Raw genomic sequence first — 21584 nt, 5'->3', positions numbered from 1 at the left:
GGGGTTTTTATCAATATTCTCTATGGGTAATAAGCCCTCGTTGATTTTCAGCTACAATCAGTTTTTGGCAGACAGTATTCATGATTAGTTTTTAAAGTTTTCTACTAAAGGAGCTTTTAAACATCAGTCAGTTCTTGTGTATTTACTTTTATTTCATTAAGCAGATAGGTTTAAGTTCCCATTGCAGAAGTATGATGCACAACGAATGCCTCATTCAGTCATTCATTGGACTTCCTTAGTAAGGAAGAACAAATAAGTATATTCCTTCAGTGATTATGTAAACCAACTTTTGCATATGTCTTTATGTCTTCTCAACAGTGATGTTATACCAAGAATTTCATCTGAAATAAGAAGAATTATGCAACTTACTGAGCAAGCTAAAATTGGACACTGGTACCTCTATCAGAATTATACATAGATTAGAATATATGGATGTGAACTTCCTCCTTACAGGTTACCAGTATTTGTGCCAATCAAGATCTTTGCCTTGGAATACATCAGGCAAATGATGAACATGGATGATTTGCATTTTGTATCTAGGAAGCAAAAAGCTCGATTCAAGTTGAAGGCACAGATTGGCCCTTTCATTGTCAATACCAAAGCAACAACGAAGGAGGCAAATAATTTATTAAAGCAGATGAAATTCAAGTTGATTTTTACCTAGTCCTACGATCCCTTGGGGATTATTTCAAGGTTGAGAGTTGAGAAGAAAACAACTCCATATGCACATACAGTCAAGCCAGAGATAAAACAGTATGAAAATCAAGAAAAGTGGCAGGAGAATACATTACAGGAAGTTGAAGAACAAATTGTTAGTCAGGCATATTTAGAGACTCTAGCACCTCATGAAAAAGAAACCAAAACACCAAGAGAAATTATGTCTCCTACAGACTCAAAAACTTAAGCTACAGGCTTCACAATTTTTAAAAGGAGAAAGAAGACAAATACTCATAAGGAGTCCTCAAAGAACAAGAGTTCACAAGAGTAAGCCACAGTGGTGTTGTCAGGTTTTCCCACCACTTCTATTTTACATATTGAAGAAATTACAGATTCTCCTATCTCTTATGTTTCTCATGATACAACGTAGCGAAATATTTTTGCTAGATACAGAGAAATTAAAAGGAAAAATGAAGCATTAAAGGCCACCACTTATTCAGAATTTTGGAAGCAGTCTTCTACTACACAACACGAACTTTTGTTTGCACTTGATACTGAGAAGGGACAATTTCAATTATCTTTCTTGGAACCTAAAGTTCTAGTCCCTAAAAGTGTAGAAGATTACAAAACATTGATTTTTGCTTTTGACACCAAGCAAATTCATGCCATTGATCAAATTGACCTGCATAAGCAGGCTGGTGAAATGATATATTCCACATTAACAAGTTCAACTATGGCAGCCTCTAAACTGCAAGCTTCCCTGACAGTTGAATATGGAGAGAATGTCATCTCTGGCTAAAGATACTAAAATCAAAGCTCTTGAAGATTTGGTGATCAAATTAGGATATGATCCTAGTAATATCAAAGTAGCAGAAGAGACAATTAAAAATAAGAATGTTGACATTCAAGCATTGAACTAGCTTAAACTTCCTACTACTAAACATCCACAAGCTAAGGAAGTTGGTGAACTTGAAAAGGAAAAAGAAAATATGTTCAAATTGATAGTTGAACAGAATGTTCAAATTCAGAAAATGGAAGTTGGCATGGAATCACTCCTAAAAGAAAAAGAGCAGCAACTCAGTATTTCAACTGCCATTCCTATAACTACTACTTCTACAGTAGGTACTTCAGTAGCAAGGACATCTACAACAACAACCATTATAGTAGAAGCACAATCTACTGACTCAGCCGAACAACTGTCAAAGGCCATGGGAGACATCTCTCTAAAGGATCAAGAAATCGAGAAACTCAAAATGCAACTCCAAAAAATTCAAGAACAAAATATTAAGTCTGATAATGCATATTTCGCTGAGATTCAAAAGAATTATAAATTAACTTAGCAATTAGAAATTTATGAAAATGAATCTTTAATTGCACAAACTATTGTTCATGCCAAAGAAAATATTTGGATAGACATTAATGTATCAGTGACTGAGTTATGGCCTTCAATTGAAATTATTTTTTAGCATGAAGATTTATTGCATAGGTCACAAGCAATAGTAGCAGAAATAAAGGACCCGGATCACAGACCCAGAGATGCTACAAGGATAATCAAAGTCGTAAACTCCAAGACAAAAGATGAGCTTAAAGAATTCAACATTGAAGACAAAATTGAAGTTGTCTTGGAGGTCAGAAAGATTCTAACCAAGAGAAATTTGATGCTACAACTCAAGAACAAGTGCCAGAATTTGGAGGTTCAAATCAAGAAATTTCACAGAAAACTTAATGCTTTACATCAGAGAGGACTTCAAACTTTGCAGGATATAAGTGGCAAATTGATCCCACTTGAAGAGTATCAACAAAGGTTACATGATATAGCAATGGATAAGACAAAATTTTCCAAACTCAGAGGAATTATTACTGTGAAAGCTTTCATTGAAGGTTTAAGTTATGATTTGTTAACTCAGCATGAAATTAAGCATTTGTCTCTAACTAGGCCCACTTTTGAAAAATATATTGAAGTTGATGAGTCATATAGAAAATTTTTAATTTTTTCTATCCCTAATTAAAAGAGATGGGATAAACTACGTGAGCTCATCGAATAAGAACAAAATGCTAAATTTCAGGAGTATACAACAAAATTTTAGCAGTAAACAACATAATTTCAGGGGCAGTGAACAGAAAAGAAAATTTCTAGCTACAGTCATCAACAACAGCCCTCAAAATCAATTCAGATCCACTATTTTTAGTTCTATTTTTGTAATATCCCAAATATTTTGGATGATATTATATTTTTTAATAAATTTTGATTCCAGTTTAGATATGTTTGAAAGTCAAACTCTGTAAATATTTTGTAATTCAAATAAGAAAGGGTTGAACCCTTGTGATGAACCAGTGAACATGCTTGTTACTTTCTAAGCTATTTCTAAAGTTAATAGAAGGATTATGGATTCATTTTGAGCAGTTTGTGTATCTTCGTGAGTTCTTCTGATTATTCAATTATGTATTCATTTTATTTTTCTATGCACATCTCCAAGGTAACATAGAAGTCTGGGTAAGAATAGATTGAATATCAATCTCTTTGAAAACTCCCGCAAAGTTATCATTATTTAAAGAGATTAATTAACTAAAACTATTTGTCTTAGTTAATTCCTTTAAATTTTTAAATTGTTGCCTTTTGTCATCTCTTGCACATCTATTGTTTCGCCTTAGAAAATTTCTATATGCATATGCTATATATAATAAATTAGATGTTCAATCTGAATATATAAGGAATTATATATCTTCTTTACTTCTGCTTTCCATATCATTTTTAAAGCTTAATTTTGTTAAGAGTGAAGAATTAGCCCTTCTATTTTCTCAAAAATAATTAGGATTTACATCTATTTAAAAGTTTAAGCATTGCTCATCCATTTAAAATTAAAAAAATCTTTGGATGCTTTGGCACAGTCCCTTAGCCTAGGAGTGTCTACAAAGGACAACATTAGATTGGTGTCGTTGTCGAGGAACGAATATTGAAGTTTGTTTCCCTCGAATATACTTGTCTCTTAATGGTGAATAAGAGGCTAGTAGGCAAAAATCCTTCACCTGGCGACTCTACATATTAAATCTGGCTTCACACAGGCATACTAGATCACAGTTAGATCCAGATTTTTTTTCTCTTTTATCAGATCCAGAGAGATTAGTTAGAATTGCATCAATTAGACATAGGTTAGAAGTCTTTCTTACTACTTCTGCCTCTATTCTATCAGAAGCACATTCACAATCTGGCCCTTCACAGTCAACTTCAATACATGTTGAATTATCAGATCTTCCTCCAAAAGTTTTAGAACTCCTTTCTAGAGGAATAGATCTTCAAACTGCATTTTTAGTCCATAAGCTTAAGGCTTTTAAAATTCCTTATTCGCATTTGGAACCTACTGACAGTGAAGAAGATCCTAAAATTTCTCTTACTAAGTATAAACCATTTGATTTTAAATCTTCTTTTGTACATACCTATCCATCCACTTCTACTAAATTTGAAGAAGAACTTAGTATTTGTGCTAATCCTCTAGCTTTTGAGGATCTTGAAAAGGTTCTTCCCAAATTTATTAGTCATCAATTCTTCTAGAAACCTAAACCTTCATCACCTTCTTCTTCTAGTAAAGTTGTTTCTCCTAAAAAGACAACTCCATCTCATCAAATGGATGGTTCAACCAATTGTGGCAGCACGTTATGCATCCTTAGTTCTTCCACCTGCAGCCCAACTTCATGTTTTTCCTGATTGATATTTAAAACACTTACCTAGATTTAATGTGGACACTGGGCCATCTGTTGAAGATCACTTAGTTGCATTCTTAGACTTTGCTAATAACATGAATATTGAGCATGAGGATGTCTACACTAGACTTTTTGTTCAATCACTTGAAGGAAATGTTAGGATATGGTTCAGACAACTTCAAGCTAATTCAATTAATTCATCGGTTGAAATAGTTAATATTTTCAAAACTCAATGGGGAATTAAAAAGGACGTTATTTACTACTTAACAGAATTTGAAGACTTAAAAAGAAACCATGGTGAACCTGTAGTTGATTTCATTAAGAGATTCAATAAACTCTATAACAAAATGCCTCCTGATTGCAAACCTCTAGTAACTGCTGCTAAGGTTAGGTTTTCCAAAGCATTTGAAGATGACTTTGTTGTAATGCTTAGGGAGATAAAATTAAAAACTTTAGCAGACATGCAAACTAATGCAATTGAAGTTGAAGCCAATAGATCAACATCTTCTAAACTAAAAGCTAAGGCAGAAAAGGTTGAAAAGAGGATGAAATCTAGAGAAGAAGGTACCTCATCAAAAACTAAAGATGAAGATCATAAAATTTGTGAAATAACTTCTCTACTTACAAATATTTCTAACAAAATCCTCTAAAATGGAAACTCAACCTAGAGTAACCCAACAAGTTGGGAATAGACCACAAGTGAAAAACAAAAGATCTTTTCAACCTCAAATTCTGCAAAGACCAAACTTTGATCAACAAATTCAACCTCCCCTAATGATTGATGATCAAGATCCTGAAGAAATTGTTCCTATCAATACAAATGATATCAATTATTTTGAATATCCATCATCACAAGATTCTATTGTTCCAATCACTCAAGATCAGTCTTTAATTCAAAATCAAGAAAATTCTCAAATTTCCAAGTATAAAGCTTTTTTTGAATTTCTCATTGCTGAATGAAATGTAAGGTATGACCTTAGACCAAGACCAGAACCTGGTAGACAAGTTAAAAAGGCTACCTTCGATAAATCTCAAGTAAAATCAACTGAAACACAAACACCATTAATTCAACCACAAAATTGGTCACAAAAACAAAATATTGCTGACAAATCTGTTACAATTGTTTTTAATTTTGAAAAAGAATTGGAGAGAGTTAAAATTCCAATCCCATTATTTGAACTCTCCAAAAATCCATGTTATAATAATCAAGTCTCTAAATGGATTCAATCTTCAAGTGTTGATGCAGAGGGCGATGTAATTAGTTTATAGGATGAAAAACCTCAAGTTGTTTTTGGTCTTAGTTCAAATATGATTGATGAAAGTGTACCTCCCTTTTATGTCATTTTGAAAATTCATGATTACCTTTTATATAATTGCATGTTAGATTTTGGTGTTTTCCATAATCTAATGCCTAAAGTAATCATGGATCAACTTCAATTACAAATCACTAGACCATATCATGATATGTATACTTTTGATTCTAAGAAAGTACCTTGCCTCAGATTAATTAAGGATTTAGTGGTAACACTTGCTCAGATCCCTGTCAAGAGTATAGTCTTGGACATTGTTGTTACAGATATTCCCCCAAAATTTGGAATGTTATTATCCAAATCTTGATGTGCCAAGTTAGGGGGGAAGTCTGCAAATGGATATGTCTTATGCTACGATCTCAGTTTATGGAGGTGAACATTTAAGATTATACAGGGAAGTAAGATTCATTAATACAGTTTGTAAAGCAAATAAAGCAATTAATCATCCCATTTATGTAATCGATCAAGATTTTGGATGCTTTACTTTAGCTGCTAATGATCTTCCAAATCCTCAAATCAACATTCAAGAAACTGTCAATACCCCTCAAATTATAAACACTGACATTTGGAAAATGTATTTTGATGGGGCATTTTCCAAAGACAGGCCACGGGCTAGAATTGTACTCATCTCTCCTGATAAGAAAAATATAACCCAATCTTTTAAATTAGATTTTGAGGTCACAAACAATGTCGCAGAATATGAAACCCTAATTTTAGGATTGGAGTTAGCTAAGAGTCTGAAAGTTGAAAACTTAGTTGTATTTGGTGATTCAGAATTTATTTTAAAACAAATTAGAAACCTTTGTCAAACTAAGCATCCTAGGTTTAGAGCTTATAAAAATGAAGTTTGGGACTATGTAGATAATTATTTTCAAGCCTTCATTATCACATCAATCCCAAGAGAAGAAAATATTCATGCTAATGCTTTGGAAATTTATGTCAGTTCTTTTAAAATTCCCAATTCTTTGCAATTGAATTATCATATTAAGGTAAAATACAAACCTTCCATCTAATAATCTCAAACACTGGCAAGTTTTTGAACATGGTGAATAGTTAAAAAACTTTTTACAAACAATAGATGAATTTTCTACTTTACATGTGGAAGAAGAACACATTGATGAAATTAAATCAAATGATCAAAATTCACATTTAGAACATAAAATTGGATCACGATATCATTCAGTTATCAAATAATTATATTCCAAAAGGATTAGTTCCCCTTGAAAAACTTTTTGATCATAATGATGTGTCAAAAACTTCATTGTTAAATTCACAGCAAGAAAATGTTCAAGACTGTAATATTGGTACATCTGAAGAAATCAGAAATGTTAAAATCTTAGCATCATTGCCTCAAGAAATCAAAGACAAATATATCAATATTTTCAAACATTATAGAGATGTATTTGCATGTTAATATGAAGAATTGAAAACCTATGACACAACCATTATTGAACATAAAATTCCTCTCAAACCTGAAGCTAAACCATTTCAACAAAAATTAAGAAGAATAAACCCAGTATTGCTTCCAATCATTGAAAAAAAATTAAAAAGCTATTGGATGCAAAAATAATTGTTCCCTTAAGATATTCTGAATGGATAGACAACCTAATACCTGTTAGGAAGAAAAATGATGAAATAAGGCGGTGTGTTGACTTTAGGAATCTGAACAAATTGTCTTTCAAAGATAATTATCCATTACCGAAAATGGATCAATTACTTCAAAGGGTTTCAAGTTCAAATAGGATTTCAATGTTAGATGGATTTTTTGGATATAACCAGATTGTGGTTAGTCCAGAAGACAAAGAAAACACTACATTTACAACTTCGTGGGGTACATTTATGTATGCCAAGATGCCTTTTGGTTTAAACAACGTTGGGGAAGCATTTCAAAGAGCAATGGATCTCACATTCACTGGTAAGATAAATAAATTAATTGTCATTTATCTTGATGATTTAACTGTATTTTCCAATTCTGATGAGAAACACTTGAAATGTTTGAGAATTTTTTTTGACAGATGCAGGAAATATGGGATTTCTCTTAATCCCAAAAAGTCACTTTTTTCCATGAAAGAAGGAAAGTTATTGGGACATATAATTTCAAAGGAAAGAGTTGTAATCGATCCAAAAAGAGTCTCAACAATTCAGGTAATCAGTTTACCTAGAAACAAAAAGAAAATTCAAGCATTTTTAGGAAAAATAAACTTCTTAAGAAGATTTATACCTAATTATGTTGAGATTGTGAAAGATATTACCGATATGCTTAAAAAGGATCATGAAGTCAAATGGACATTACATACTAGATATTCTTTTTCACAAATCAAGAAAGCTATTTCAAAAGCCCAGTACTAGCTAGTCCACATTACTCAAAACTCTTTAGTATCTTCTCCTTTTCCTCTAACACTACCATAGTAGTTGTTTTACTAGAAAGAAATGATGACGGATATGAGCATCCAATTGCCTTTTTCAATAAAGTGATGAGAGATGTTGAACTAAGATATGCCATCATAGAGAAGCAAGCCTATGCCCTTGTCCAACCTCTAAAAGCATTCATGATTTATGTGTTACATTCCCCTGTTATTTCTTATGTCCCCAACAATGCAGTGAAAACATTTTAACATAACCTGATACATATGAAAAGAGAGGAAGATGGATTGCCAAGATACTTGAGTTTGATGTGGATATCAGACCCACCAAACTAGTGAAAGGACAGGGTTTAGCTAAAATTTTGGCTGAATCAAATTGTAGGATTCTTGGTATGAACACCATTTTACATATTTCAGCAGAGAAGAATCCATAAGAACCTTCTCAGATTTCAGCATAGAAGAATCCACAAGAACTTTCTCAGATCTCAAATGAGGAGAATCCACAAGAACCTTCTTAAATGTCAATCAAGAAGAATCCATGAGAACTTTCTTCTAGTTCAGATCCCTTTCCTTTGCCTCTACACATTGATGACAAATTTTTACTTTCAAATTGGTATAAAGACAGTGAATTTTCTTCGAGATTTAAAGTATCCTCCTGAATTTACAAAGAATCAATCTAGATCTCTTAGACTCAAAGCTATGAAATATTGTATCATAAATGCCAATTTGTATTGGAAGGATCCTTTGAATATTCTTTTATTATGCTTGATTGAAAGTGAAACCAAAGGAGTCATTGAACAGTTTCATGAAAGCATTTGTGGAGCACGTTATGCTTGGAAGGAAACTACATACAAAATTCTAAGAGCAGGTTTCTATTGGCCCAAATTTTTTGCACAGGCTGGAGCAAAGGTAATGTTAGGGTCCCACCCTAACCCCCTTATTTATGTAATAGGATCGAATCATAGTTATAGTTAAGTAAAGAGTCAATAAAGCCCATATTAATAATTGTAAGTGGTTAATCTACATTTAATGACGGGACCACAGTTAGTTGCAAATGGGCCATGGTATTAAATAGATGGTATTAATAAGAACCATGGCATTGCCCCATGGTATTGCATGTATGAATCCTATATAAAGGATAGAGACTCCCTGTGAGGATCATCGTGTCTTATTTTGTAATCGAGCTCAGCGCTATTGGAGGTTGCCCCCTTGAAAAGGCAATTGAACTTTTCTTTTTGAATAATAAAATACTTGTTGTTATTGCTCTTGTTCTATGTCCTGGGTATATTTTCTTCGCATATTTGGTATTCTGGTATCGTCTTGCAAGTTAAGAGCATAACAAGTGGTACCAGCGCACTTTCCAAGGCCGATGGGATCTCCATTTTTTAGCAAATTTTTTTTGGCTAGAAACCTGTTCCGACGTCTTTAAACCATGGGATCTGTTGTTGAGCGCATAATCCTGCGGATTTGGGGAGGCATGCACGCAGGAAATACAAGAGGTGGTCACACTTGTTGGACTCCTTTGTAACCCTTGTGGGTACCCCTTCGAGTAGTAGCGCATTAGACAAAACCGCGCACAGACTGTCTTCCAAGTACCTTCTAGGTATATCGGAAGCCCCCTAACTCCCTTGAAACCTCGCCATAGATAAACCGTTAGTCGTCTTACTGCTACAGTACACCGAGAACAGCACTCGGAGAGATTACTCTCCCGTATGATAGGGTAGTTGGGTTCTACGGCTAAGGGTACGGTTGATCCTCCTTGGTTAGTGCCCTGAAAAATTGGGTCGAGTACTACTGTCAGACCCTTATGTATATTGCAATCTGTAGCACTTGACACTCCTGAAGACCATAGTTCCCTTCCCTATCTCGGGATCACGCATAATCTCTGCCAGATCAGAACTCGCAAGTGGGGTTTTGCAGCAACAACAACAATCAATTCCGTCGTTCAAATTTATCAGAACAGCGATTCAGATCTATTAGATCCATCAGATCTGTAGCAGCAATCAGTTCTGCCATTCAGATCTATCAGATCAGCCATTCAGATTTCTCAAATCCCTCAAATCCGCCATCCAGATCTGAGTAGTTGTGTGGGTTCCTATCCCTGGGTGCGATTTTCGCAGGACTTTTGGCAACATTAACATTTCAAGGATTCGACAACTGCAGTATTCTTAAGCAAGGAGTAAAACTCCGTTAGGAGTTACAAAAAAAAAAAGTCTGAGACCCCCCGGGGCGCTTTGGTGACTTAGCCCATAAGAATTAGGACGACGAGCTGAGCAAGGTGGTACCATTCAATTGTTAGTGCCAAAAAAATTCGGGCAGTCCCAAATTTCAAGTAAATCGGCTTGGTGCATGGTACAAACTAGAAATCAAGCTATGGCGAATGAAAGGATGGACAGCCTTGAAGCATCCTTGAAAGACATCCAAGAGCAGTTGACGAAAATAACTACAGCACTCTCTATGGGCAAGGCGGAAGCCCGCGAGGAGGCCTATATTGGCACTGAACACAGTGAGGGTGAGTCTAGCCAGTCTCTTCACCTCTGGGGCACCCACCAACAATCCCGTCCGCGACCACCCAAGCTGGACATGCATAAATTTGACGGCTCTCACCTGGCAACATGGATAGCACAAATGGAGCAATATTTCAATCTAAATTACATCCTGGATAATGCCACTCAGCTTAGTGTGGGGATCATGTACTTGGACAATGAAAGATGGCAATGGTGGCAATGGCATCAACGTTGCTATGGAAGGCCCTTGACTTGGGACACATTCAAAAAATCTCTTATGGATTGCTTTGACCATGACTCTACTTTTTTGGGTCGTCTTGCTAAGCTTCGACAAACTAGAACAGTGGATGAATATATTACAGCCTTTGAAGCCTTAGCTTTCCGCACTTTAGGTCTACAAGATGAGTTCTACACGGAATGTTTTATCAATGGTCTTAAAGAGGCCATACAAGCCCACATCCGACTACACCACCCTCCCTCATGGCTGGAGGCTTGCAGAATAGCTCGTGCAATAGAACGTGCGTTAGCGGCCCAATCCAATCGCCCAAATTTCACCGCCAAGGGTCACCCCCCACAGGCTCACAACGCTACCCAAACACTCAAGGTTCAAAAGGTGTCCCCTGCAGAAATGGCGGAAAGAAGAAAGCAAGGATTATGTTACTACTGTGATGAAAAATACTCTCCCGGGCATAAATGCAAGGAGCCCAAATTCTTTCAAATTGATGCTACTGAGCACAGCTCATCGGAGGAAGCCCCACCACTTGATGAACCAGAGAAGGAAGAAGAGGACAACCAGAAGGACAATGTACATGAAGAACTAGTTATTTCGTTGCATGCTTTGGCAGGGATTTCTTCGCCTCAAACTCTCAAAATCAGAGGTTTTATTAAGCATCGCCTAGTAGTAGTCTTGATTGATAGTGGAAGTACACATAATTTTATCCATCAAAGAGTCGCGAAAGCAGTGCATTGTTTTGTACGAGCTGTTTCTAACTTCCAAGTCCAAATTGCTGATGGTGGAACAATGAAATGTGAAGGCCTCCGTGAAATGTCAAACTTCAAATGGGGGATTATCAATTAAAGACCCACATGTTTGCCATACACATGGGAGGGTGCGACATTGTCCTAGGTGCTTAATGGCTTCGCACACTTGGCCCAATCACAATGGAATTCCAGGAATTATATATGATCTTTAAGCAGAACAACCACACACATACCCTCCGTGGACTCCAAGCAGGAGCTCCCTCTATCATCAACTCACATCGGATAGAAAAATTGTTAAAAAAGGGCCATCATGGAGTTATAGCTCAATTTAATGCCATCCAAGCCTTCGAACCCAATTCTCTTCCGATTCATCCTGAGATGCAACAGATCTTAAATAACCATCTGCTAATCTTTGACAAGCCTCATGAGCTTCCACCCTCGAGAGGGGAACATGATCATAGCATCACTTTGGTCCCAGGGGCCCAACCACCAAATGTGCGCCCATATAGATATCTGTTCGCCCAAAAGAATGAAATAGAAAAAATAATCAAGGAACTTTTGGAAGCAGGCGTCATTCGTCCCAGCATTAGTCCTTATTCATCACCGGTGGTCATGGTGCTCAAGAAAGATGGGGAATGGCATATGTGTCCAGACTTCAGGGCCCTCAATAAGTTGACAGTCAAAGATAAATTTCCCATCCCGGTTGTTGATGATTTGCTGGATGAACTAAATGGGGCTCAATTCTTCACTAAGCTTGATCTTCGCTCAGGCTACCACCAAATTCGCATGAAAGAAGTCGACATTCCAAAGACTGTTTTCCAAACTCCTGAAGGCCATTATGAATCCCTGGTCATGCCATTCGGTCTTTGTAATGCCCCATCCACTTTTCAGAGCCTTATGAACCACCTGCTCAAACCATATCTCAGAAAATTTGTCCTTGTTTTCTTCGATGACATCCTCATCTACAGTCGCACTTGGGCCGCACATCTTCAACATGTAGATCTGCTCTTGCAATTGCTCCGCAAGCATAAATTATTTGTTAAGATGTCCAAGTGTTCTTTTGGAATGGAAGAAGTTGAGTATTTGGGCCACATTGTGGGGCGTGAAGGTGTTAGGGTGGACCCCAAAAAGATCCAGGCAATGCAGGATTGGCCTCAACCTAAGACCTTGAAGAGCATAAGAGGATTTTTGGGTCTCACGGGCTACTATCGCAAATTTGTCCGCAATTATGGTCGCATTGCGAGGCCCCTCACTCAACTCCTCAAGAAAAATTCATTCCTCTGGAATGATGAAGCACAACAGGCCTTTACAACTCTCAAAAATGCCATGTGTTCCACTCCAGTCTTAGCACTACCCGACTTCACCAAATCTTTTGTCATTGAATGTGATGCTTCGAGTACGGGTATTGGGGCGATCTTAATGCAGGAAGGTCGACCCTTGAAGAATCTGGGACAATCTACCTATGAGAAGGAGACGATGGCCATCTTACATGCAGTAGATACCTGGCGACCTTACTTATTGGGGCGATGCTTCCAAATCCGCACAGACCATCAAAGCCTTAAATATTTTTTGGAGCAATGCCTATCCTTACCACAACAAAATAAATGGCTTGCCAAAATGCTGGGATATGATTATGAGATAATTTACAAGAAAGGGCGCGAAAATATGGTAGCAGATGCATCATCTCGCCAATTTGAGGAGGAAAGTACCATGCTCGCAATTTCCCTTCCCATTCCAGAATGGATTGAAGAGGCTCGCAAGGAATGGTTTTCACATCCCTTGCTCTACCAACTCATTGCTCAATTGCAGGCGGATCCAAATTCCACCGAGGGCTACTCGTGGTAGGATGAGATTCTTCGATACAAGGACAGAGTTGTAATATCACCAACATCCACCCTCAAAAGCCGCATTTTGGCGGAGTTGCACTCATCTCCCACTGCAGGACATTCAGGCTTTCAGAAGACGTATGCTCGCACTCAAAGATCATTTTTTTGGACAGGAATGAAAAAGGACATTCTTACTTTTGTAGCTGAATGCGACATCTGTTAGCGCCACAAAGGAGAGACAGTTAAAGCACCATGCACATTACAACCATTGCCCATCCCGGCATCAATATGGACGGAGGTTTCCATGGATTTCATTACAGGTCTTCCAAAGTCAGGAAACAAGTCAGTCATCATGGTGGTTGTGGACAGACTTTCTAAGTATGCTCATTTTTGCGCCCTACCCCACCCTTTTACACCGACTTTGGTCGCTCAATCTTTCATGGATCGGATCTTCAAATTGCGTGGCATGCCCACTTCCATTGTGTTTGATCGTGACCCGGTCTTCACCAGTAACTTTTGGCAAGAACTCTTCCAGCTACAAGGTACCCAACTACAACTTAGTACTTCCTATCATCCACAAACTGATGGTCAAACTAAAGTAGTCAACAAATGTCTGGAAACCTACCTTAGGTGTTTCACTTCAGAAAAGCAACATCTCTGGGTATAATGGTTACCTCTAGCTGAATGGTGGTATAACACCAACTATCATGCCACCACCAAAATGACTCCATATGAAGTAGTTTATGGTCAACTCCCTCCTTCCCCTACTTCTTATATCAAGGGGTGCTCGAAGGTACAAGCAGTGGATCAACTCCTACAGAACCGCACAACCATGCTGGCCCATCTTAGAGAGAATCTTCATCAAGCTCAAAACCGCATGAAGCAACGGTAGATCAGCATGGCTCAGAACGCCAATTTCAAGAAGGGGATCAGGTATTTTTGAGGCTGCAACTATATAAGCAAACATCACTCAAAGACAAGGGTTGTCAAAAACTATCTCCAAAATTCTACGGACCGTATCAAGTACTTCAACGCATTGTAGAAGTGGCCTACAAGCTAGCTTTGCCACCCACTGCAAAAATCCATCTAGTTTTCCATGTCTCATTCCTCAAGAAAGTGATTGGCAACAATTGCAGAATTCAAACCAGTGTATCTGAAATGGATGAAGAAGGGTCAATCTGGCTCCAACCTGAACAGGTCCTAGACACACGAGAACGGCACCTGCATAGCCGCATGATCAAGGAAGTCCTCGTCAAGTGGAAATACACCTCTCCGAAAGATGCAACCTGGGAACCAGCCTCTATTTTTCAGCAGTTTCTGCAACTTCAGCCTTGAGGACAAGGCTATTCTTATGGGGAAGGGCATGTTAGGGTCCCACTCTAACCCCCTTATTTATGTAATAGGATCGAGTCATAGTTATAGTTACGTAAAGAGTCAATAAAGCCCATATTAATAATTGTAAGTGGTTAACCCGTATTCAATGACGGGACCACAGTTAGTTGCAAATGGGCCATGGTATTAGATAGATGGTATTAATAAGAACCATGGTATTACCCCATGGTATTGCATGTATGAATCCTATATAAAGGATAGAGACTCCTTGCGAGGAGCATCATGTCTTATTTTGTAATCGAGCTCAGCTCTATTGGAGGTTGCCCCCTCGAAGAGGCAAGTGAACTTTGCTTTCTGAATAATAAAATACTTGTTGTTATTGCTCTTGTTCTATGTTCTAGGTATATTTCTTCGCATATTTGGTATTCTAGTATCGTCTTGTAGGTTAAGAGCATAACAGGTAAGAAGTTGTATCCTCAAACACTATATTCATTATTAGATGCTTGCAACCATCTTCATTGTAAATTTCTGGTTTTCTTTAAATTTTAGCATCAAAGTGTGATTTTCACAACAAAGACTCCATAGCCTGAGGAGAAGGCACATGGATATGCAAGTTCTCTGCATCCCACAGAGGGAAGCAGTCCTCAAACGGAGCCGATGTTGTAACTTATTTTTACCCTAGTTCTTTTTTTACTTTTTCATTTTTGTTAAATAAAGAAGGTAGAAAAGAAAGAAAGAAAAATAGGAAAAAAGAAAGGAAAGAAAATGAGAAAAAGAAATAAAGAACAAATATCAAAAGAAAAGAATAAAAGGGGATATATATATATATATATATATATATATCTCAAAATTGTGAACAAGTCAAAATGTCGCATTGTTTTATATTGTCATTACTTAATTCTTTGTATTATGTCTGAAGAGTTATTTTATTTTGCAAATAAAAGAATGATTTGATGTTTTATCGCTTTCCAATAAAGTACAATTGGCAATCATCAGAGGAGATCATCCCCGCCCAGATCAACGGCAGGGGATGATTTCAGGACCCCCCTGGCGCACTTTTAGAGTTTAACTGGGGGTCCGAAAAGCAGATTCATGTTTACTGCCCACGCATACATGGCGCTTCCTAGATGAGTTTGGGACCCCCCTCTCCTAAACCACTAACCGCCCACCCCCCCCGAAAACCACTATCCTTCCTGCTCACACCTTGCCACCTATCCCTCTCCTATTTGCTCCCACCATGTAGTCGTTTAAACAATTAATTTCTCCCGCCAAACATTCATATAATTGTTTTATCATTAATCCTTCGCGCCAACGTCTAAATAATTAATTCAACGCGCCCAAAAAATAGTTATAACCTCTTTATTCATTCGAATCCCCTCTTTTAAAAACCACACATTACTCTGCATATTCCCTTTCGTCATTTCAGCTCCCAGCAACACCAATGCAATGATGAATTCCACAATCGAGCAACAATCTTCATACACCAGTGATCGTCATTTGTCTGGTAATTCGTCACTCTTGTATGTAATTCCTCTTCACAATGTCTTCATCTCAAGGCAAGTTGAAATTAGTTGTAGAAAGCCCTACGTTTCCCTCTATAGGTAACCTAGAAAAGCTCCCTCTAGTAGATACGCAGTACAAGATCTCAGAAACCCAATGCAAGTTCGATCTTTATGAACTCTAAAATTGGCCAAACTAGAAATTTCTAGATGTTAGTGGTGAATTGAACATTTGGGAATCTTTCCTACCCCAATTCATCTTTCCCCATACGCATATTTTCCCTGAATTTGTTACCTGGTATCATTTCAGATATCTTCCTAATCAGAGGGTTGTAATTGCCCAAAATAATGAAGTTCTATTTACCATTACTCCTAAGTCCATATGCTAAGCACTCCAAATCAATCACTCAGCTCCTATGCACCCTTTTTCTACTGATTCCCTCATGGAGATTTGCCAAAAACTCACATTTCCTCAACAAGCCCGAATCTTTGAGTCATTGTTATTTGAGAATTCTGAGTTTCCTAAGACTAATCCACCCTATTCCACTTCAATTTTTCCAGAAATGTCTAAGCAAGTCATTTCTACGGTTGTGTGTCTGTTAGGTTACCCTACCGATCAATGGGTCGATGAAGTAATATTGAGATTTTTATCAGTATTCTCTGTGGGTAATAAGCCCTCATTGATTTTCAACTACAGCCAGTTTTTGGCAGACATTATTCATGATCAGTTTTTAAAGTTTTCTACTAAAGGCGCTTTTAAACATCAGCCAGTGCTTGTGTATTTACTTTTATTTCATCAAGCATATAGGTTTAAGTTCCCATTGCAGAAGTATGATGCACAAGGAAAGTCTCAATCAGTCATTCATTGGAATTCCTTGGTTAGGAAGAACACATAAGAGTATTCCTTCAGTGATTATGTAAACCAATTTTTGCATATGTCTTTATGTCTTATCAACAATGATGTTATACCAAGGATTTCATATGAAATCAGAAGAATTCTGCACCTTACTGAGCAAGCCAAAATTGGAAACTGGTACCTCTATCGAAATGATACAGAGATCAGAATATATGGATGTGAACTTCCTCCTTACATGTTACAAATATTTGTGTCAATCAAGATCTTTGCCTTGGAATACATCAGGCAAATGACAAACATGAATGATTTGCACTTTGTATCCAGGAAGCAGAAAGCCCAATTCAAGTTGAAGGCACATATTGGCCATTTCATTGTCAATACCAAAGCAGCAATGGAGGAGGCATATAATTTATTAAAGTAGATGAAATTCAAGTTGAGTTTTACATAGTCCTATGAACCCTTGGGGATTATTTTGAAGTCGAGAGTTGAGCAGAAAACAACTCCATATGTGCATACAACCAAGTCAGAGATAGAACAGTATGCAAATCAAGAAGAATGGCAAGAGAATACATTACAGGAAGTTGAAGAACATATTATTAGTCAGACATCTTCATAGACTCCAGTGCCTCAAGAAAAAGAAACCAAAAGACTAAGATAAAGTCTGTCTCCTACAAACTCAGAAACTCAAGCTACAAGTTTCACAGCTTTTAAAAGGATAAAGAAGACAAATATTAATCAGGAGTCCTCAGAGGATAAGAGTTCACAAGAGCAAGCCACAGTGGTGCTGTAAGGTTTTCCTACCACTTCTATTTCACAGATTGAAGAAATTACAGATTCTTCTATCTCTTATGTTTCTCATGATACAATGCAACTAAATATTTTTGCTAGATATAGAGAAATTAAAAGGAAAAACGAAGCATTAAAAGCCACCACTTAGTCAGAATTATGGAAGCAGTATTCTACTACACAACACAAACTTTTGTCTGCACTTGATATTGAGAAGGGACAGTTTCAATTAGCTTTCTTGGAACCTAAAGTTCTAGTCCCTAAAAGTGCATAAGATTACAAAACATCCATTTTTCTTTTGACACCAAGAAAATTCATGCCATTGATCAAATTGACCTGCATACGCAAGCCAGTGAAATGATATATTCCACATTAACAAGTTCAACTATGGCAGCCTCTAAAATGCAAGCTTCCCTGAACAATATTCACACACATTTGAAGATGGAGGGAATGTCATCTCTGGCTAAAGATACAAGAATCAAAGCTCTTGAAGATTTGGTGTTCAAACTAGGATATGATCCTAGTAATATCAAAGTAGCATAAGAGATGATTAAAAATAAGAATGTTGACATTCAAGCATTGAGGAAGCAACTTAAACATCCTACTATTGAACATCCACAAGCTAAGGAAGTTGGTCAACTTCAAAAGGAAAAAGAAAATATGTTCAAATTGATAGTTGAACAAAATGTTCAAATTCAGAAAATGGAAGCTGACATGGTACACTCTTGAAAGAAAACGAACAACAACTAAGTATTCAGCTGCCATTCCTATAGCTACTACTTCTAAAGTAGGTACTTCAGCAACAAGGACATCTACAACAATAACCATTACAGTAGAAAAACAATCTACTGACTCAGCAGAACAACTATCAAAGGCCATGGGAGACTTATCTCTTAAGGATCAAGAAATCGAGAACTCAAAATGCAACCCCAAAATATTCAAGAATAGAATATTAAGTCTGATAATGCATATTTGCCTGAGATTCAAAAGGATTATAAATTAACTCAGCAATTAGAAATTTATGAAAATGAATCTTTAATTACACAAATTATTGCTCAGGCCAAAGAAAATATTTGGATAAACAGTAATGTATCAGTGACTGAGTTATGCCCTTCAATTGAAATTATTTTTGAGCAAGAAGATTTATTGCATATGTCACAAACAATAGTAGCAAAAATAAAGAAGGACCTGGATCACAAACCTGGAGATGCTACAAGGATAATCAAAGTCCTAAACTCCAAGACAAAAGATGAGCTTGAAGAATTCAGCATTGAAGACATAACTGGAGTTGTCTTGGAGGTCATAAAGGTTCTAACCAAGAGAAATTTGATGCTATAGCTCGAGAACAAGTGCCAGAATTTGGAGGTTCAAATCAAGAAATTTAATGCTTTACATGAGAAAGGAATTCCAACTTTACAAGATATAAGTGGCAAATTGATCCCACTTGAAGAGTATCAACAAAGGTTACATGATATAGCAGTGGATACGACCAAATTTTCCAAACTCAAAGGAATTATCACTGAGAAAGCCTCCATTGAAAGTTTAAGTTATGATTTGTTAATTCAACATTAAATTAAGCATTTGTTTCTAACTAGGCCCACTTTTGAAAAATATACCGAAGTCAATGAGTCATATAGAAAATTGTTAAAGTTTTTTATCCCTGATGAAAAGAGGTGGGATAAACTATGTGAGGTCATCGAATAGGAACGAAATGCAGAATTCCAAGAGCAGACATCAAAATTTTAGTAGCAAACAACAAGATTTCAGGAGCAGTGAACAAAAAAGCAGATTTCTAGCTACAGTCATCATCAACAGCCCTCGAAATCAGTTTAGATCCACTATTTGTAGTTCTATTTTTGTAATATCCTAAATATTTTGTATGATATTATATTTCGTAATAAAATTTGATTCCAATTTAGATATGTTTGAAAGTCGAACTCTATAAATATTTTGTAATTCAAAAAAGAAAGAGTTGAACCCTTGTGATGAACAAGTGAACATGCTTGTAACTTTCTGAGCTATTTCTAAAGTTAATAAAAGGATTCTGGATTCATTCTGAGAAACTTGTGTATCTTTGTGAGTTTTTCTGGTTATTCAATTATGTATTCATTTTATTTTTCTATGCACATGTTCAAGGTAACATAGAAGTCTGGGTAAGAATAGATTGAATATCAATCTCTTTGAAAGCTACTGCAAAGTTAGCATTATTTAAAGAGATTAATTAACTTAAACTGTTGTCTTAGTTAATTCCTCTAAATTTTTAAATTGTTGCCTTTTGTCATCTCTTGCACATGTATTGTTTCGCTATTAAAAAAAAAAAAGTATACGCATTTGCTATATATAAGAACTTAGATGTTCAATCTAAATATTTAAGGAATTGTATATCTTCTTTACTTCTGCTTTCCATATAGTTTTTAAAGCTTAATTTTGTTAAGAGTGAAGAATCAACCCTTCTATTTTCTCAGAATAAATTAGGATTTACATTTGTTTAAAAGTTTAAGCATTGGTCATCTATTTAAAATTAAAAACATTACTTTAGATGCTTTGGCACCATCCCTTAGCCTAGGACTGTCTACAAAAGACAACAATGTTTTTTTGTTTTGTTAAAAAAAATTGTAAACGTGCATTAGATCATTTTTTTATTTAGATACATGGAAATCGTAAATGATAAACGGTTTAGGTATTTTTAGTATGTTATGTTTCAGTTAGAAACCATAGTGCATTATTGAATTTATAAGTAAGATAAGAAACAATGCCAACGAATTTCAAAGTTGAAATTAAACTTTTAATATTAATAAATTTTATAGATAAATAAAATTTAAATATCTATATATATATATAATTAATTTTACTCAACATTTTTAAAATTATATATTATATCTAGTATGTTGTAGTTTATAAGCGATTATATTTATTAATAATTATCAATTATTAATATATATGGTTTATTCATTCAAAAATATTTAAACATTCTGAATTAAATTTAATGTAAATGGTATCTCTATATTATTTTTATGAATAAAATTAAATATAATGTGAAATAATGAAATTCAAATTCTTCTAACAAAATTATTATCAATAAAAAAAGTATTCAATAAACTACAGTTAATAAATCATTATACTCACCATAAATACTCCAAAGAGTATGATTGTAAGTCCAAATCCGAAAGTAATTGTATTTAAGCCTTTCCAACCAATCACTGTGACATAAACATTTCATATATATTAATGTTTCATTTTATGGCACACAAAATAAAATCATGTCAACAATTATATAACTTATCAAATTCCCTGCTATAATATTAGAACAAGTACATCTTATAACAAAACAATGAATCTTAAATATATCTAAAGGATTATCTAGGATTTGTGATTATATTAATTTATACAAATTTAATAAGATAAATGAGATGATGGATTTTCAATAAATTTGAATTGTTTTGTCAAATTAACAAAAAGAAATAGAAATGAGATAAATGACTTTAGATTAATTTGAATAATCTTGTTAAGTTTTATGCGGGGTCATATTCTATATAGTGATTTAGATTTGAAATTTTGTGGTAGTCAAGAGGAGATATATATGTTAATGTTGGAAGCCTAACCTTGAGAGATTATGGTAAATTATATTATTCACTTGACAAAGAGGAGATATTTATGTTAATGTTGGAAGCTTAACCTTGAGATATTATGGTAAATTATATTATTCACTTGACAAAGAATGTGAAGAGTCTCAAGGGAATATGAAGAGTCACCGAAAGTCAAAGATAC

At 35.7% G+C, this 21584-nt stretch overlaps 1 long non-coding RNA gene across 1 annotated transcript in view; it reads right to left on the bottom strand.

Annotated features, from left to right (window-relative positions):
• LOC149248347 (uncharacterized) overlaps window positions 1-21016 on the bottom strand; it is a 29369-nt gene extending 8353 nt beyond the window's left edge. Inside the window, exon 1 of the long non-coding RNA XR_016265720.1 lies at window positions 20943-21016. This is a non-coding gene — a long non-coding RNA (uncharacterized LOC149248347). The remainder of the gene's footprint in view (window positions 1-20942) is intronic.
• Between the last annotated feature and the right edge of the window lie 568 nt (window positions 21017-21584).

Source organism: Pinus tabuliformis, chromosome 7, assembly GCF_031772625.1.
Source record: "Pinus tabuliformis cultivar Carrire ecotype Pingquan chromosome 7, CPIR1, whole genome shotgun sequence".
NCBI lineage: Eukaryota > Viridiplantae > Streptophyta > Pinopsida > Pinales > Pinaceae > Pinus > Pinus tabuliformis.
The sequence above is the reverse complement of the archived record's forward strand: the minus strand, read 5'-3'. Positions and strand labels throughout refer to the sequence as shown.